This window comes from Lolium perenne, chromosome 5, assembly GCF_019359855.2.
Source record: "Lolium perenne isolate Kyuss_39 chromosome 5, Kyuss_2.0, whole genome shotgun sequence".
In the NCBI taxonomy this organism is placed as follows: Eukaryota; Viridiplantae; Streptophyta; class Magnoliopsida; order Poales; family Poaceae; genus Lolium; species Lolium perenne.
In genome coordinates this window covers 68,472,590-68,492,431 of record NC_067248.2, presented here as the reverse complement: position 1 = coordinate 68,492,431, position 19,842 = coordinate 68,472,590, and the positions used below count along the sequence as shown (strand labels likewise).

At 40.9% G+C, this 19,842-nt stretch overlaps 1 pseudogene; it reads right to left on the bottom strand.

Moving 5' to 3' along the window:
- Nucleotides 1-18,292: 18,292 nt before the first annotated feature.
- Nucleotides 18,293-19,071, bottom strand: LOC127319618 (uncharacterized; annotated as a pseudogene).
- Between the last annotated feature and the right edge of the window lie 771 nt (nucleotides 19,072-19,842).

Here is a 19,842-nt window from a genome sequence, read left to right as displayed (position 1 = left end):
TGGCAATTGTTGTGCTCATGTTTAAGCTCTTGCATCATATGCTTTGCACCCATTAATGAAGAAATACATAGAGCATGCTAAAATTTGGTTTGCATATTTGGTTTCTCTAAGGTCTAGATAATTTCTAGTATTGAGTTTGAACAACAAGGAAGATGGTGTAGAGTCTTATAATGTTTTCAATATGTCTTTTATGTGAGTTTTGCTGCACTGGTTCATCCTTGTGTTTGTTTCAAATAAGCCTTGCTAGCCTAAACCTTGTATCGAGAGGGAATACTTCTCATGCATCCAAAATACTTGAGCCAACCACTATGCCATTTGTGTCCACCATACCTACCTACTACATGGTATTTTCCGCCATTCCAAAGTAAATTGCTTGAGTGCTACCTTTAAACAATTCAAAATTTATCACCTCTGATTTGTGTCAATGTTTTATAGCTCATGAGGAAGTATGTGGTGTTTATCTTTCAATCTTGTTGGGCAACTTTCACCAATGGACTAGTGGCTTCATCCGCTTATCCAATAATTTTGCAAAAAGAGCTGGCAATGGGATTCCCAGTCCCAAATTAATTAACAAAAATAGACACTCCTCCATGGTATGTGATTGTTGGACGGCACCCGAAGGATTCGGTTAGCCATGGCTTGTGTAAGCAAAGGTTGGGAGGAGTGTCATCATAATAAAACTAAAATAAAAAGGCACTCCTTCATGGTATGAGATTGTTGGCAGGCACCCGAGGATTCGGTTAGCCATGGTTTGTGAAAGAAAGGTTGGAAGGAGTGCCATCCAAAAATAAAATAAAATGGGAGCCGCTCTTTGAAGGTTTGTCTGGCAAGGGGGTTAGAGTACCCGCTACCATTCGTTGACAACAACATACACCTCTCAAAACTTTATTTGCATGCTCTCTTTATGTTTTCAAAATCAAAGCTCTAGCACAAATATAGCAATCGATGCTTTTCCTCTATGGAGGACCATTCTTTTACTTTCAATGTTGAGTCAGTTCACCTATTTCTCTCCACCTCAAGAAGCAAACACTTGTGTGAACTGTGCATTGATTCCTACATACTTGCTTATTGCACTTATTATATTACTCTATGTTGACAATATCCATGAGATATACATGTTATGAGTTGAAGGCAACCGCTGAAACTTAATCTTCTTTTGTGTTGCTTCAATGCTTTTACTTTAAATTATTGCTTTATAAGTTAACTCTTATGCAAGACTTATTGATGCTTGTCTTGAAGTGCTATTCATGAAAAGTCTTTGCTTTATGATTCACTTGTTTACTCATGTCATATACATTGTTTTGATCGCTGCATTCACTACATATGCTTTACAAATAGTATGATCAAGATTATGATGGCATGTCACTCCAGAAATTATCTGTGTTATCGTTTTACCTGCTCGGGACGAGCAGAACTAAGCTTGGGGATGCTGATACGTCTCCGACGTATCGATAATTTCTTATGTTCCATGCCACATTATTGATGTTATCTACATGTTTTATGCACACTTTATGTCATATTCGTGCATTTTCTGGAACTAACCTATTAACAAGATGCCGAAGTGCCAGTTGCTGTTTTCTGCTGTTTTTGGTTTCAGAAATCCTAGTAACTAAATATTCTCGGAATTGGACGAAATCAACGCCCAGGGTCCTATTTTGCCACGAAGCTTCCAGAAGTCCGAAGAGGAGACGAAGAGGGGCCACGAGGGGGCCACACCCTAGGGCGGCGCGGCCCCCCCTTGGCCGCGCGGCCCTGTGGTGTGGGGCCCTCGTGCCGCCTCTTGACCTGCCCTTCCGCCTACAAATAGCCTCCGTGACGAAACCCCAGCATCGAGAGCCACGACACGGAAAACCTTCCGCAGACGCCGCCGCCGCCGATCCCATCTCGGGGGATCCAGGAGATCGCCTCCGGCACCCTGCCGGAGAGGGGAATCATCTCCCGGAGGACTCTACGCCGCCATGGTCGCCTCCGGAGTGATGTGTGAGTAGTCTACCCCTAGACTATGGGTCCATAGCAGTAGCTAGATGGTTTTCTTCTCCCCATTGTGCTATCATTGTCGGATCTTGTGAGCTGCCTAACATGATCAAGATCATCTATCTGTAATTCTATATGTTGCGTTTGTTGGGATCCGATGAATAGAGAATACTTGTTATGTTGATTATCAAAGTTATATCTATGTGTTGTTTATGATCTTGCATGCTCTCCGTTACTAGTAGATGCTCTGGCCAAGTAGATGCTTGTAACTCCAAGAGGGAGTATTTATGCTCGATAGTGGGTTCATGCCTGCATTGACACCTGGGACAGTGACAGAAAGTTCTAAGGTTGTGTTGTGCTATTGCCACTAGGGATAAAACATTGATGCTATGTCTAAGGATGTAGTTGTTGATTACATTACGCACCATACTTAATGCAATTGTCTGTTGCTTTGCAACTTAATACTGGAGGGGGTTCGGATGATAACCTGAAGGTGGACTTTTTAGGCATAGATGCAGTTGGATGGCGGTCTATGTACTTTGTCGTAATGCCCAATTAAATCTCACTATACTCATCATGATATGTATGTGCATGGTCATGCCCTCTTTATTTGTCAATTGCCCAACTGTAATTTGTTCACCCAACATGCTGTTTATTTTATGGGAGAGACACCTCTAGTGAACTGTGGACCCCGGTCCAATTCTCTTTACTGAAATACAATCTACTGCAATATTGTTCTACTGTTTTCTGCAAACAATCATCTTCCACACAATACGGTTAATCCTTTGTTACAGCAAGCCGGTGAGATTGACAACCTCACTGTTTCATTGGGGCAAAGTACTTTGGTTGTGTTGTGCAGGTTCCACGTTGGCGCTGGAATCCCTGGTGTTGCGCCGCACTACATCCCGCCGCCATCAACCTTCAACGTGCTTCTTGGCTCCTACTGGTTCGATAACCTTGGTTTCATACTGAGGGAAACTTGCCGCTGCACGCATCACACCTTCCTCTTGGGGTTCCCAACGGACGCGTGTTGAACGCGTATCAGAAGCCTATGTGGAGCTGTATCATCCGACAAGCGGGCCCTACATCACAAGATTTCGAAGGGGTGATGACCCACAAGTATAGGGGGTGTATCGTAGTATTTTCGATAAATAAGAGTGTCGAACCCAACGAGGAGCATAAGGTGTTGACAAGCAGTTTCGATGAAGGATTCACTGTAAATGCTCACAGACAAGTATTCAGGGGGTTTTGATATAGCAGATGAATAAAGTACGAGTAAGTAAAATGCGAGAGAAATAATTGCAGCAAGTGGCCCAATCCTTTTTAGCACAAAGGACAAGCCGGTTTGTTTACTTATAATGACCAAACATTCTTGAGGACACACGGGAATTTAGTCTAGTGCTTTCGCTTCATATAGCTGATTAATCTTCATTGTTTTGATAAGTGTTGTGTGGGTGAACCTATGCTAATGCACCGCCCTTCCTAGGACTAATACATACTTGTGATTATACCCCTTGCAAGCATCCGCAACTACAAGAAAGTAATTAAGATAAATCTAACCACAACCTTAAACTCTGAGATCCTGCTATCCCTCCTGCATCGATATACCAACGGGGGTTTAGGTTTCTGTCACTCCGGCAACCCCGCAATTGGCAAACGAGTACAAGATGTATTCCCCTAGGCCCATAAAGGTGAAGTATCATGTAGTCGACATTCACATGACACCACTAGAAGAACAACACCACAACTTAAATATCATAACATTGAATATTACTCAACAATAATTCACTACTAACATTTAGACTTCACCCATGTTCTCAAGAACTAAACGAACTACTCACGAGACATCATATGGAACATGATCAGAGGTGATATGATGATGAATAACAATCTGAACATAAACCTTGGTTCAATGGTTTCACTCAATAGCATCAATAACAATTAGAAATCAATACCGGGAGAGTTTCCCCTATCAAACAATCAAGATCCAACCCTAATTGTTACAGCGGTGATGAGGTGCAGCGGTGGAGACGGCGGTGATGATGATGGTGATGATGGTGATGATGATGGAGATGATGTCCAGCTCGATGACGGTGATGATGGCGTCGATTTCCCCCTCCGGGAGGGAATTTCCCCGGCAGATTTCAGCCTGCCGGAGAGCTCTTTTCTCTCTGGTGTTTTCCGCCCCGCAGAGGCGGCTGTGACTCTTCGCGCCTATCCTTTGGAGCTTAGGTTTTCGGGACAAAGAAGTACGCGAAGGAGAGGAGGCCAGAGGGGGCTGTGGGCCCCCTCCCCACATGGCGGCGCCGCCAGGCCTGGGCCCGCGCCGGCCTATGGGGGGCCCATGGTGGCCCTCCTCGTCTCCTCCTTTTGGCTATCTTCGTCTTCTAGAAAAATAAGATTTTCTATATAATTTCCTTCAATTGCTGATCCTCCGAAATATTGCATTCTGACGGTGCTTTTTCCAGCAGAATCCTGACTCCGGTGCGCGATTCTCCAACAATCATGAAACATGCAAAATAGATGAAATAACATAAGTATCACCTCTAAATACGAAATATATCAATGAATAACAGTAAATTATGATACAAAATAGTGATGCAAAATGGACGTATCAACTCCCCCAAGCTTAGACTTCGCTTGTCCCCAAGCGAAACTGAACTCGGTAAACAGGACCACATGTTTATGGAGTGAAGAGTCAATAAACCAAATACGGACAAGAAGCATCATATTAATTTACACAAGACATTCCAGTGAACAACTTCCTCATATAATTCAACTTGAAACAAGTAGAAGGTAATCACAAATAAGGTGCATAAGAAATCATAATTGGTGATGGCAAACTTTGTTCTTGGTCAGAGAACAATTAACAAATTGTACTTATCTATCGAGCAACGATCTTATGTTAAAGCTTATGTGGCACAACTTGCATACTCAACCATAATAATCTCTCATATCATTGATAACTTCAAAGCTATATTCATTCACATAAAACTTGTACTAAACAAGGAAGAGTAAAAGGCATGATGAAATAGATCACAATATAAATAGTTTGATCACAACAACTCAAATGCTTGCTTAAGATGGAGGGAAATAGGTTTACTGACTCAACATAAAGTAAAAGACAGGCCCTTCGCAGAGGGAAGCAGGGATTAAATCATGTGCTAGAGCTTTTTCAGTTTTGAAATCATATAAAGAGCATAAAAGTAAAATTTTGAGAGGTGTTTGTTGTTGTCAATGAATGGTAGTGGGTACTCTAACCCCCTTGCCAGACAAACTCTCGAAGAGCGGCTCCCATAAAGTTTTATTTTTGGTTGACACTCCTTCCAACCTCTGCTTTCACAAACCATGGCTAACCGAATCCTAGGGTTCCTTCCAATCATTCTCATACCATGAAGGAGTGTCTTTTTATTTTAGTTTTATTTAGATGACACTCCTCCCCAACCTTTGCTTTCTCAAGCCACGGCTAACTGAATCCTCGGGTGCCATCCAACAATCACATACCATGGAGGAGTGTCTATTTGTAAAATTATGAAGATTAATTAATTGGGGCTGGGCACCCCATTGCCAGCTCTTTATGCAAAATTATTGGATAAGTGGATGAAGCCACTAGTCCATTGGTGAAAGTTGCCCAACAAGATTGAAAGATAAAACACCACATACTTCCTCATGAGCTATAAAACATTGACACAAATAAGGGATGATAGATTTTGAATTGTTTAAAGGTAGCACACGAAGTATTTACTTGGAATGGAAGAAAATACCATGTAGTAGATAGGTATGGTGGACACTGATGGCATAGGTTTGGGTTAAGGTTTGGATGCACGAGAAGCATTCCCTCTCAGTACAGGTTTTTGGCTAGCAAGGTTGATTAGCAAGCATAAGAGTTGAGGGAAACAAACAAATATACATGTGATAGAAACAATCATGCATCTTCCTTGTAAGCACAAACAATTTTAACTTCAGAATAATAAGCTAAGAGCTAACAAGAAAGAAAGACAATGAAACAACTACATGTATTTCTCTTTTCTACTTAAACCTCAAAGTGTTGTTGCTGTTGACCAATGCTAAGTTTGCCAAAATCAAATAGATTTATTCAATGCTCCCAAGGTGATACCAATACTAATAACAAGATCAATCATATAATAGAGATTGCAAACTAAAATAAGATGTGCAATATGTAAATGATAAGACTTCTCATTAATATTCCATAACGATAACTCACACCAAGGGATACATAGTCTACCAACTAAAGGAGAGATACTTCCACACTGCAACCCATCTTATATGATAACTTCCCTACTCATGATATGACACTACTTGATAGTAAAAAGTAAAAGATAGTGATGAGGTGATACCGCGGCACTCCCCCAAGCTTGGAACAAACCAAGGGGATTCCAATACCGATGATGAATTACTCCTTCGGCGGTGGTGGTGATGAATTCTTGACAAGCTTCTCAAAAAGCTCCTGAAGCTCATCAATCTTGTACATGAGGTTGCGGATCATCTCCGAATTGTGCTCGACGCGGTTAAGAAGTATATCCGATGACGAATCCCAACTCTTAGAGTTGTTTCACCACTCCTCAGCTTCAGGCTTCATCCTTCCTGCAGTGTTAGAACGATCTATGTCCCAATTGCTAGGCAATACTGCTTTGGGAACCCTTTCAATTTGACTATTGTAAATTAGATTGCGGAAGGGGTTGTAGGTGCCTGGAGGAGATGTCTTTGGAGCTAGGTAGTGATGTGGAACCTTTCCTCCGGTGCGAATTCTTGCGCTCTTCTTGGTACTGAAAGGGTTTTCCACCACCTCGATGCTTGCGACGGTGGCACGCGGGTATGCACGCGAGTCTTCCTCCACTTCTTCTTTGTCTTCTTCCTTGACGCTCTCGTCCACCTCTTTCCACTCGGGATCTTGAATATCTTCATCCGAAAGCCCCTTGCCCTTGTTGTTGGAGACCATGGTGCTTCTAGATCAAAGACAGATCCTGGCAGGAAACAACTCGAAACAAAACACGTCGAGAAAACGATATACGGACCTCCAGGGGTCCGGGGGATTATATAGAATAAATTTTTGCGACAAAAGGAAAGTACCAGGTCGAACCAGAGTCGGAGAGGGGCCACGAGGGGCCCTCCTCATAGGGCGGCGCGTCCAGGCTGGGGCCCGCGCCGGCCTATGGGGGCACGCCCTTGTGCGTCTCCCCCACTCCGTTTCGATCTCGTAATTTTTCATATTTTCCAAAAACAGCAAAAACATTGTTCGGAAAGTAAAACGTGAACTTTTTATTACCAGTACTGTTACTTATTCGAAGTCGAACTCTGCCGGACCGTCAATTTGACCTTTGATGAAAGCTTCCAGTGTCACCACTCGAATAACATCAACATCTTCATTATAAGAATCTCCAGAGATATAATGCTTGAGTCTTTGTCCATTCACCACTTGTGTGGCATCGCCTTGGAGAGAGCTAATTTTAGTTGCTCCTGAACGATACACCTCCACAATGACATATGGTCCTTCCCATTTTGATAGTAACTTCCCTGCAAAGAATCTGAGATGACACCGATACAATAGGGCTTTATCCCCAACATTAAATTCTCTTTTGATTATTCTTCTACCATGCCATTTCTTAACTTTCTCTTTAAAGAGTTTAGCATTTTCATAAGCTTCACTTCTCCATTCATCTAGAGAACTCAATTGTAGCAATCTCTTCTTACCGGCAAGTTTAGGATCTTTATTTAGTTCTCTTACAGCCCAATAAGCTTTGTGCTCTAGTTCTAAAGGTCAATGACAAGCTTTCCCATAAACCATTTTATAAGGTGACATACCCATGGGATTTTTATAAGCAGTTCTATAAGCCCATAGTGCTTCCTTCAATTTACTAGCCCAATTCTTACTAGATTTATTAACAGTCTTTTGCAAGATAGATTTAATCTCTCTATTTGATAATTCTACTTGCCCACTAGTTTGAGGATGATAAGCAGAAGCAATCCTATGATTAATACCATATTTAGCAAGAGTTTTTCTAAAACCACCATGAATAAAATGAGAACCTCCATCCGTCATAAGATATCTAGGAACTCCAAATCTAGGAAAAATAATATCTAAAAGCATTCTTAGAGAGGTCTCACCATCAGCACTTTTTGTGGGTATGGCTTCCACCCATTTAGTAACATAATCAACAGCGACAAGTATATGAGTGTTACCTTCTGAAGAAGGGAAAGGTCCCATGAAGTCAAATCCCCAACAATAGAATGGTTCAATAACAAGAGTATAATTCATAGGAATTTCATTGCGTCTGGAGATATTACCAACCCTTTGACATTGATCACAAGATAAAATAAACTTCCTTGCATCTTTGAAGAGAGTTGGCCAATAAAAACCTGATTGTAGAACCTTTTGCGCGGTTCTGTCTCCGGCGTGATGTCCTCCATAAGCACTACCATGACACTTACTCAATATCTCTTGTTGTTCATATTCGGGAACACATCTTCGCAGAATACCATCCACTCCTTCTTTATATAAGTGTGGGTCATCCCAAAAATAATGCCTCAAGTCGTAAAAGAATTTCCTCCTTTGCTGAGCGGAAAAGGTTGGAGGCAAGTACTTGGAAACAATAAAGTTAGCATAATCAGCATACCAAGGGCTATCTCGCGAGCTCACCTTTATTATAGCCAATTGTTCATTTGGAAAACTATCATTAACAGGAACAGGATCATAAGCAATATTTTCCAATCTAGACAAATTATCAGCAACAGGATTATCAGCACCTTTCCTATCTATAATATGTAAATCAAATTCTTGCAACAAAAGCACCCATCTAATAAGCCTTGGCTTAGCATCTTTCTTTTGCATAAGGTATGTAATTGCAGCATGATCAGTATGGATTGTAACTTTTGAATCAACAATATAGGATCTAAACTTGTCACAAGCAAAGACTACAACTAACAATTCTTTTTCAATTGTAGCATAATTCTTTGAGCAGCATCAAGAGTTTTACTAGCATAATGAATAACATTTAATTTTTTATCTACTCGCTGTCCAAGAATAGCGCCTACAGCAAAATCACTAGCATCACACATAATTTCAAAAGGTAAGTTCCAATCAGGAGGTTCAACTATAGGAGCAGTTGTTAAGGCTTTCTTTAGAGTTTCAAAAGCTTCCTTACAATCATCATCAAAAACAAAAGGTATCTTTTTGAAGAAGATTAGTAAGAGGTTTTGAAATCTTGGAGAAATCTTTAATGAATCTCCTATAAAACCCAGCATGATCAAGAACACTACGAATACCTTTAACATCCCTAGGATAAGGCATCTTCTCAATTGCTTCAACTTTAGCTCTATCAACTTCAATACCTCTCTCGGAAATTTTATGTCCCAATACAATTCCTTCATTAACCATAAAGTGGCATTTCTCCCAATTAAGAACAAGGTTAGTTTCTTCACATCTCTGCAAAACTTTATCGAGGTTTCGCAAGCAATTATCAAAAGAATTCCCATAGACAGAAAAATCATCCATGAATACCTCTACAATATTCTCGCAAAAGCCATGAAAAATAGCAGACATGCATCTTTGAAAAGTAGCACGAGCATTAAATAAACCAAAAGGCATACGTCTATAAGCATAAGTTCCATAGGGACAAGTGAAAGTGGTTTTCTCTTGATCCTTAGTTTTAACAACAATTTGTGAAAACCCAGAATAACCATCAAGAAAGTAAAAATGAGTATTTTTAGATAACCTTTCTAACATTTGATCAATAAAAGGTAAAGGGTAATGTTCTTTCTTAGTAACCTTATTAACTTTTCGATAATCAATGCACATTCTATACCCTACAACTACTCTTTGAGGGATGAGCTCATCATTATCATTAGGTACAACAGTCATTCCTCCTTTCTTAGGAACACAATGCACAGGACTAACCCATCTACTATCAGCAATAGGATATATAATACCAGCTTCAAGAACATTAGGGATGAGCTCATTCTATACCCTACAACTACTCTTTGAGGGATGAGCTCATCATTATCATTAGGTACAACAGTCATTCCTCCTTTCTTAGGAACACAATGCACAGGACTAACCCATCTACTATCAGCAATAGGATATATAATACCAGCTTCAAGAAGTTTTAATACCTCATTTCTTACCACATCCTTCATTTTAGGAATTAGACGACGCTGATGTTCAACAACAGGCTTTGCATCATCTTCCATATTAATGGCATGTTGGCAAATAGAGGGAGAAATCCCCTTCAAGTCATCAAGAGTGTAGCCAATAGCTCCACGGTGTTTCTTCAATATTTCCAATAACCTTTCTTCCTCGAACTCTGAAAGCTTAGAACTAATAATAACAGGATATATTTTCTTATCATCAATATGAGCATATTTAAGATTATCAGGCAATGGTTTGAAATCAAAAACAGGATCTTCCTTTGGTGGTGGTGTTGTACCTAGATCTTCAACCGGCAAGTCATGTTTAAGAATAGGTTGACGAAGGAAAATTTCATCAAGCTCATTTCTTTCTTCCCTAAAAACTTCACTCTCACTATTCTCCAAATGTTGCTGCAAAGGATTATTAGGAGCAAGATCAATAGATGCACACTGTTCAACTCTAAAATCATTATTAGGCAAATCAACTTTATAAGGAGTTTTGGCAAATTTAGAGAAATTAAACTCATAAGATTCACCAGAAAATTTATTCACAATTTTCTCTTTCTTGCAATCTATAACAGCTCCACAAGTATTTAGAAAAGGTCTACCAAAAATGATAGGACAATGCTTACTAGCAGCAGAACCAAGTACCAAAAAGTCAGCATGATATTTAATCTTACCACATAGAACTTCCACATCTCGAACAATACCAATTGGAGAGATAGTTTCTCTATTAGCTAGCCGAATAACCACATCAATATCTTCAAGTTCACAAGAACCAATTTCATGCATGATCTCCGTGTAAAGCTCATAAGGAATAACACTAATACTTGCACCAATATCGCATAAACCATAATAACAATGGTCACCAATTCTAACAGATAGCATAGGAACACTAGTTTTCCTAGACTTATTAGGATGTGAAACAATATTAGAAGCATCTTCACAGAAAATAATATGACCATCTTCCACATTTTCAGTCACAAGGTCTTTAACTATTGCAATAGCAGGTTCAACATTTATTTGCTCTTCAGGTTCTATAGGTTTCTTTTCACTTTTATTAACATCACTATTTATAACAGAGTACTCCTTTATTTTAGCAGGGAAAGGAGTTTTTTCAATATAAGCTTCAGGAAGAACATGATCAACAGTTTCAATTACAACACATTTATTTATAGATGAATCAAATTTTATCTTTATACGGTTCATGATACTTATCAAAATTCTTCCTAGGCAATTCAAAATGAGAGGCAAAAGCTTTATAAAGATTTGCAACGACTTGAGAATCAAGACCATAAGTAGCACTCATATTACAAAATTTATCAGTATCTATAAAAGTTTCAATGCATTTATAATCATAATTTATACCTGACTCTCTATCTTTGTCGTTCTCCCATCCTTCAGTATTCTCCTGAATCCGATCAAGAAGGTCCCTCTTAAACTCTTCTTTGTTGCGTGTAAATGATCCAGGACAAGAAGTATCCAGCAAGGTCTTATCTTGAAAAGAAAGTCTTGCATAGAAATTATCAATGATAATATTACCAGGAAGCTCATGAATGGGGCATTTGAGCATTAAAGACTTCAATCTCCCCCACGCTTGGGCAATACTCTCTCCATTATGAGGCCAGAAATTATATATGCGGTTCCGGTCTTTGTGAATTTCACTTGGAGGATAGAATTTAGAATAAAATAGAGGCACAATATCATTCCAATCAAGAGAATCCCCATTATTCAGTAATTTGTACCAATGCGCCGCTTTACCAGACAACGATATAGAGAATAGTTTCTTCCTAACTTCATCCATAGCAATACCTGCACACTTGAATAAACCGCATAATTCATGTAAGAACAGTAAATGATCACCCGGATGGACAGTTCCATCCCCTTCATAGCGGTTACCCACAACACATTCAATAATTTTCATAGGTATTTTGTATGGAACCTCTTTCTCACCTGGCACCTCATCCACTACCTTTGCAGTAGTAGTAGATTTTCCAAATAAACATTCAAGAGAGGATCTCTCCATAATGAATTATAGCAGCAGGCAGAAATAAAATCAGCACGAACAGTAAAAGTTTCCCTTACCAATTCCACTTACCAATAGCGCTTCACTCCACGGCAACGGCGCCAGAAAATAGTCTTGATGACCCACAAGTATAGGGGGTGTATCGTAGTATTTTCGATAAATAAGAGTGTCGAACCCAACGAGGAGTAGAAGGGGTTGACAAGCAGTTTGGATGAAGGATTCAATGTAAATGCTCACAGACAAGTATTCAGGGGGTTTTGATATAGCAGATGAATAAAGTACGAGTAAGTAAAATGCGAGAGAAATAATTGCAGCGAGTGGCCCAATCCTTTTTAGCACAAAGGACAAGCCGGTTTGTTTACTTATAATGACCAAACGTTCTTGAGGACACACGGGAATTTAGTCTAGTGCTTTCGCTTCATATAGCTGATTAATCTTCATTGTTTTGATAAGTGTTGTGTGGGTGAACCTATGCTAATGCACCGCCCTTCCTAGGACTAATACATACTTGTGATTATACCCCTTGCAAGCATCCGCAACTACAAGAAAGTAATTAAGATCAATCTAACAACAACCTTAAACTCTGAGATCCTGCTATCCCTCCTGCATCGATATACCAACGGGGGTTTAGGTTTCTGTCACTCCGGCAACCCCGCAATTGGCAAACGAGTACAAGATGTATTCCCCTAGGCCCATAAAGGTGAAGTATCATGTAGTCGACGTTCACATGACACCACTAGAAGAATAACACCACAACTTAAATATCATAACATTGAATATTACTCAACCATAATTCACTACTAGCATTTGGACTTCACCCATGTCCTCAAGAACTAAACGAACTACTCATGAGACATCATATGGAACATGATCAGATGTGATATGATGATAAATAACAATATGAACATAAACCTTGGTTCAATGGTTTCACTCAATAGCATCAACAACAAGTAGAAATCAATACCGGGAGAGTTTCTCCTATCAAACAATCAAGATCCAACCCTAATTGTTACAGCGGTGACGAGGTGCAGCGGTGGAGACGGCGGTGATGATGATGGAGATGATGGTGATGATGATGGAGATGATGTCCAGCTCGATGACGGTGACGATGGCGTCGATTTCCCCCTCCGGGAGGGAATTTCCCCGGCAGATTTCAGCATGTCGGAGAGCTCTTTTCTCTCTGGTGTTTTCCGCCCCGCAGAGGCGGCTGTGACTCTTCGCGCCTATCCTATGGAGCTTAGGTTTTCGGGACGAAGAAGTACGCGAAGGAGAGGAGGCCAGAGGGGGCTATGGGCCCCCTCCCCACATGGCGGCGCGGCCAGGCCTGGGCCCACGCCGGCCTATGGGGGGGCCCATGGTGGCCCTCCTCGGCTCCTCCTTTTGGCTATCTTCGTCTTCTGGAAAAATAAGATTTTCTGTATAATTTCCTTCAATTGCTGATCCTCCGAAATATTGCATTCTGACGGTGCTTTTTCCAGCAGAATCCTGACTCCGGTGCGCGATTCTCCAACAATCATGAAACATGCAAAATAGATGAAATAACATAAGTATCACCTCTAAATACAAAATATATCAATGAATAACAGTAAATTATGATATAAAATAGTGATGCAAAATGGACGTATCAAGGGGATTCTGTGACTTCGCCTTTCTGACTTTGGTTCAGTACCAGCCGGGTCCCGCACCCGGTGTGACCCACATTTCAGTGATTCGAAGTCATAGAAATGTTAGAGAGACTGGGTCAAAGAATATTTTCCCCAAGATATGTTCACAAGCTGAGAGTTTCGAGAGACGTGGAGTACTACGAAAGCCTATGTGGAGCTGTATCATCCAACAATCGGGCCCTACATCACAAGATTTCGAAGGGGATTCTGTGACTTTGCCTTTCCTGACTTTGGTTCACTACCAGCCGGGTCCCGCACCCGTGTGACCCACATTTCAGTGATTCGAAGTCAGGGAAATGTTAGAGATCGAGGCAGGGTCAAAGAATATTTTCCGCAAGATTTGGGCTCACTCAGATTGGACTCTGCCTATATATTATACTAGTTGAATGCCCGTGCGTTGCTACGGCTCAACATTTTTGTCTTCGGGCATATGTCAAAAGATAATAGACATGAAAACAATTCTTGTGAAATAATTCTGCTAATTTTTGTTTAGCTGAAAGCTGTAAGGGAGAGCCCCAGCAGTAGAAAATTAAAAGCTATATCATAATATTTAATTGCTCTAGTCAAGGATTTTTGTTAAATTTGAAGGAAATTACATATTCTTAAAATATAACTATAAGCATAAAGCACTGCAAAAATTGTGAGACTGGCAATTTTGGAGTGGCTATCAACATCATGTTACAGAGTAGGAACCTAGAACTATGATATGATACAAGAATGTCCAAAAATGCCTCAATGTAAAAAATCATGATTTCTCTAAAGGTCTAGAAATTCCTATATCACTCCCATACACAAAAATCATAAAAATCTTCCAGCACGAACATGTTTCATCTCCCCAAAATATTTCATCCTGGAGCTCCAAAATGAACTAAAGTAGCTTCAGGCCTCAGTTCTACAATGCAAGCTTCTCGTTCAGATAATCTATTTTTTCTAAATCTGTGGATAACCTGAGTGACTAAATCTTTAGATTACAGTTTAGCACTAAAATGATGTATGTATAGCATATACCACACATATATGACGAAGAGAATGGATGCATCTATTCAACCAAACAGAAAAAAGTAAGACTGTATTTCTGTCTGTGTGCTCCATATCTAACGAAAGCCAGACCAAAATTTCATCCTGACCTAGTAGTCCCTGATGTTGCTTCTTGTTGGTAGTAGCTGGTACCTGCTCCGATGCCCATGCTCGCCACTCCGTAGTTGCTCTAGTCCCAAATATCTGTGTATTCTGTATGGTGCATTGGTGCAATAATTAAGGGTCACGTGCATCGATGATGCAAGAAATGGGAGCAATACAATCTTACATTACCAATAGTTAAAAAAAAGGAAAGGTGGTAGGTAATGTTCAGTAAGAAAGATGCCATGTTCTGCATGTTATGGGAGTAGCAGACAGAAAATCTTTTCACAAAAAAAAAAGCAGACAGAAAATCTAGCGATCGGACAATAGACTAAATATGTAAGTACCATTTCAATTATAAGACAAAAAAAGTTCTACAATTCTTTAATTATTATGAATACTTCTAGGGTTGATCATAAAATTAACGTATACTTTTTGACACAATATTAGAGAAAAGAAGATAGGTTTGCAAAATACCTGAATAGGGACTTTAATACCTAATGATATTTAGACTTAAAATTATATAGATCCTGCTTGTTCTAATAATGAAACAGGTAGCCTGCTGAAAACTCACTTTTGAGCATGTCATGTCTACATAGATAAAATAAAGCTCACTGCAATAGGGCGTGAGATGCAGGAAAGCAAGTACCGAAGAAGACATCAGCACTTATTTCTATATGGCCATCTTTTACTTTGAGCATTGCCAATGTTTTGAATGTATAAGGTGGAAACATTATTTATCCTAGTAAAAAGAGGTCAGAAATAAATAATACAATTAACAAGGATCATGAACAGGTTAGAATATTTGATGCTGCCTCCTAGTATAATATTAGAGCATTAACATTGCTCATTGTACACATGATCAATCTACACAGAAGATGCCTGCTCATGGGTACGAGAACTCATCCCTGATCTCAAAGATGCCTGCTCCCAGGCGTCCAAGCCAGACTTCATGAAGAAAAACTAAACCACACCAATGGTGAATAAGCAAATCCAAAAAGCACATATTCAAAACTTTCAGTACATAACTCTCATTGTAAATCTTTACAAGTTAAAGTTAAGATCTCTCAGCATTAAACATTATGCATCACGTGCTTAAGATATTTGCAACGTTTGAATGCAACAGTATCTATTTACATGTACATGCTTGTAAAATTCATTAAAAGTACAGATCTATGTGTGGCAATATCCTATAGAAATATAATAAAAGCACCATGTATTATCTCTGGGTGTAGTAACAGAATAGGTTACAGAACATGACTATGATCTGCACGAAGAAATGGCCAGTAGAACATACTCCCTCCGTTCCTTTTTAATTGACTCGGAATTAGTATAAACTTGTACTAAATTCGAGTCAATTAAAAAAGAACGGAGGGAGTATTTGATAGCATCTCTGGAGAGGCTCTCTAAGATACTAATGGCCATTTACCATAGCTATGAGAGCTAATTCACCAAACAGATGAAAATGATAAAGTTTTTATGCAACCTCAAGTTATATTGCAGAGTGACTATCATGGACATGAGCATTTGATTAGTTAACAAATAATGCTAGTTATGATCCCATACAGAATTACAGATGGGGCTAATTATTTTTTCCAGTCTTCATATACTAACTATATAAGCAAATCCAAAAATCAAATGGGGTCTTTCGCCAGGAGCAAATGTCCTTCAAACTTGCCTCTACAACATGATATTTTAATGTGTGTCTGCAACCATAGCTTCCATCTTCATTACAAAGAGAGGAGTGAAGCTTATACCGAGGGCTACGGCATTCTAAATTTTTGCAGGACAACGCGCTTGACTTCTGTAACTTGTATGCAAGCAGAACTTTCTAAGGTCATCTGTAACAAAGGAAGTTTATAAAGAGTTAGAACACATGCACACAGAATAAAATACATTGTAAGAAAAAAATATAACACAATAAGAAGAAGCTTCCTTCTTTGACCCTCTGATGAGTTTTTCTTGATGGTTTTCCATGCTAACGCATAGCAACAGAGGGGAACTGCAACTAACAGTCAATACTCCAAGCAGGGCAAATATAATAATGATTATTAAGTGTTGCTTCTCTTGCTTCCCTATTTGGAGGTCGATGTTGCCTTCATAGCTGAAAATTCACAATGAATGAAATTAAGCTTAGATTATATGATGGCAACCTACCTAAGCAACTGTCCTTGATAACTGAGGTAATCGGATGGTATCATGATTCCCATAACATATGAAAGACATCTAAACTTAATTTGTCTAGCATCAAGGTTTAAGGAGCAAGTAATGTTGTTGGTATCAAAATATATGTGGTAATGTATTGCATAGGGAAAGAATACAAACTTCAGAATAATGCATGTGCAGAGCCTTGAGAATGTCTCCAGAGTCCCAGCTAGCTAATTATTCCGAAGATTTCTGCATTATATGGACATACATCAATGGGGGCTTGTTATTCTATTTTCTTTTTGGCTAAGTTTCCAGTACTATGATGGGTTATGGCTGTCATATTTTTTAAACCTATAAGTTGGCAGTTGCTATACAGATCATTGAGAGTTTGGCTTTAGAGGGGAAATCGACTTAGTTTTGCCAAGCTGATATGGCAGGCTCGGCCCGCGTATGCTCCAACCAGCTGATGCAGAGTGGGGATGGACTTGCACGCGGGCTTGTCACTGTTCTTCTTGGGCATGCACTGGTACGTGGTGCTGAACTGCCCCTACGTAGTTTCTTATTGATGCGGTAGTGGCCGTGCATGTTGGCCATCTTGTGCGGCAGCAATGACACCGGCCGCCCGGACGCCACCGACATGGAGGTCTCCCGCAGAGGCCGCGCTTTCGGCTGCATTGGCAAGTCCCCGGTACGCACCCTGGATCAAGAACCGCACGGGCGCCGTGACGCTCAGGATCAGAAAACTAAGAGAGGTCAAGAACTTGGTGCACGGTAGCAGGATGCGATCAAGAACCGACAAAAAAAAAGTGAAGCTCGTTCACCTCCGATGGGGATTTCGGCGGATTGCGATGAAAGAATAGCTAGCCACAGCCGTTTGGGGACCTGGGGCAACGACCTCCCCTCTCAGTAATGGGTTGCCGAGATTTCAAGCGGAGGAGGCACAAAATCTATTAAACAAAATAACAAAGAAAGCATACTTCAGTTCGGTATACATAGCGGATAATAATGCACAGAGGTAGAAAAATAGTCATGCTCAAGAATATAACTGGAAGCGAAATTATAGCTAGAACACTTGCACAAACTTGCCGAGAACATGTTTGATAGTTAAGGGCAAGATGGATTCTAGGAAACCATGTAAAGTACTAATATTTTCACACATTTGTGTACGTAATACAAGAAAGAGGATGATGTAACTTTTCAAGGATATGACATTGGATCAGTCTCCGGAAAAATCCTCAATGAAGTCACTCGACATGACGTCCGGGTAGAGCAGGAGAACCACTGGGCAGTGGAGCACCACAGCTGATACAGCTTCGGCTTGTTTACTCAAGTGAGCTCCTGGAACGCTGCCTTCCTCAGCCTCAGCCCTCAGCTTCCCCTCTGTAGAGCAGTAGCTAGATCCTATATGCATCTAACTCAATCAATTACACATACAGCAATAAGGCAATGCTGAACTCCTAATTTGGAACAAAAGAGACCTTTGCGGTGTAGACGACATGGTTAACCTTGTCCCTTTGATGGAATTGCTCGCGAGAAGTTTCTTTGGCTCCTCCTGCTCGAACCCCCGCCGGGAGAAGGACTCCGCCTCTATCAACAAGTCGAGAACAAGCGCGGCCTTCGCCACCGGGTAGTGCGCCTACGTACACAAATCCACACATTAAGGGAGGGCCCCTACACCAAATCTGATGATTAAATGAGGGTAACGTGCGTGCGGTTGGCGAGGAGGACGGAACTGTCGGGGTTCAGGAAGGAGAGGGCACCCATCTGGGTGATGGCCTTGGTGTACTCGCACGCCGCCGACTCCTTGAAGGTGAAGTGCTTGTGGCCCATCTCGACGAACTGGTTGCCCTCCTCCTTGTACTCGCCCGCCGCCGACTCCTTGATGGCGGCGTGCCTTCCAGGTCGGCCTTCTCGCCCTCCATCAGGGGCTCCCTATCCGGGATCCATCAGTAAAGGGGATGTGATGGGGAAGACCCCAGAGGAGGTGTTGGGCGGATGCGCCGTTCAATCGGGGAAGATGATGCGAGGAGAGACGGAGACGTGTAGACGGGAAAATGGCGGCGGGAAGGCTGCTGGGGCGGAGGAGCGGTGGCGGCGGCGGCACCTTTGCCACGGGAGTAGGTCGGGGCGTTGCTTCCCCTTTCTCTTGCATGGCATATTCTGAACCGATATCTTTTGACTTATCGGTGGCACGGAAGAGTAATTAGCTAGCCACGATGTACCTACAGCCATCCTGTATCGCCGGATTTTGATCAAACGAATAGCAGGCTCCCAATAACGACCATCAAAGTGCGTTGAGTGTCAAACGACCAACTCCCATTTAATAGTAAAGATTGCACTGCTACAGCCAGAAACTATAGGTGACATTGCTCACCGGCGCCGGCGTAGATCAGCACCATAGTTGTAGCTTGCACAGAGGAGAGAAGACAAGGTCAGCGAGATGGCTTGTCCTCGCCGGACCTGCCAGCCGTCGACAGGACAGCGACTCCGGGTACTCAAAGGTACATATACAACTACTCGTGCAACTGCCATCGAGCCGAAGAGATAGCTAGTTACAACGTTCGCTGCCGTTTTCTCTTGCGATGGCTTACTCCATACGACTAGTGATGGCATTAAACTTTTGGTATGCAAGATTCAAAATAAAATCGATGGTTATATATTTTTTTTAAAAGTCGATGGTTACAACAGCTAAGAAAAATATATACTACTACGTAGTACGTACTACTATGAGTAGACGAAATGGGTCTAAGCTTGGAGTCGTCTCAT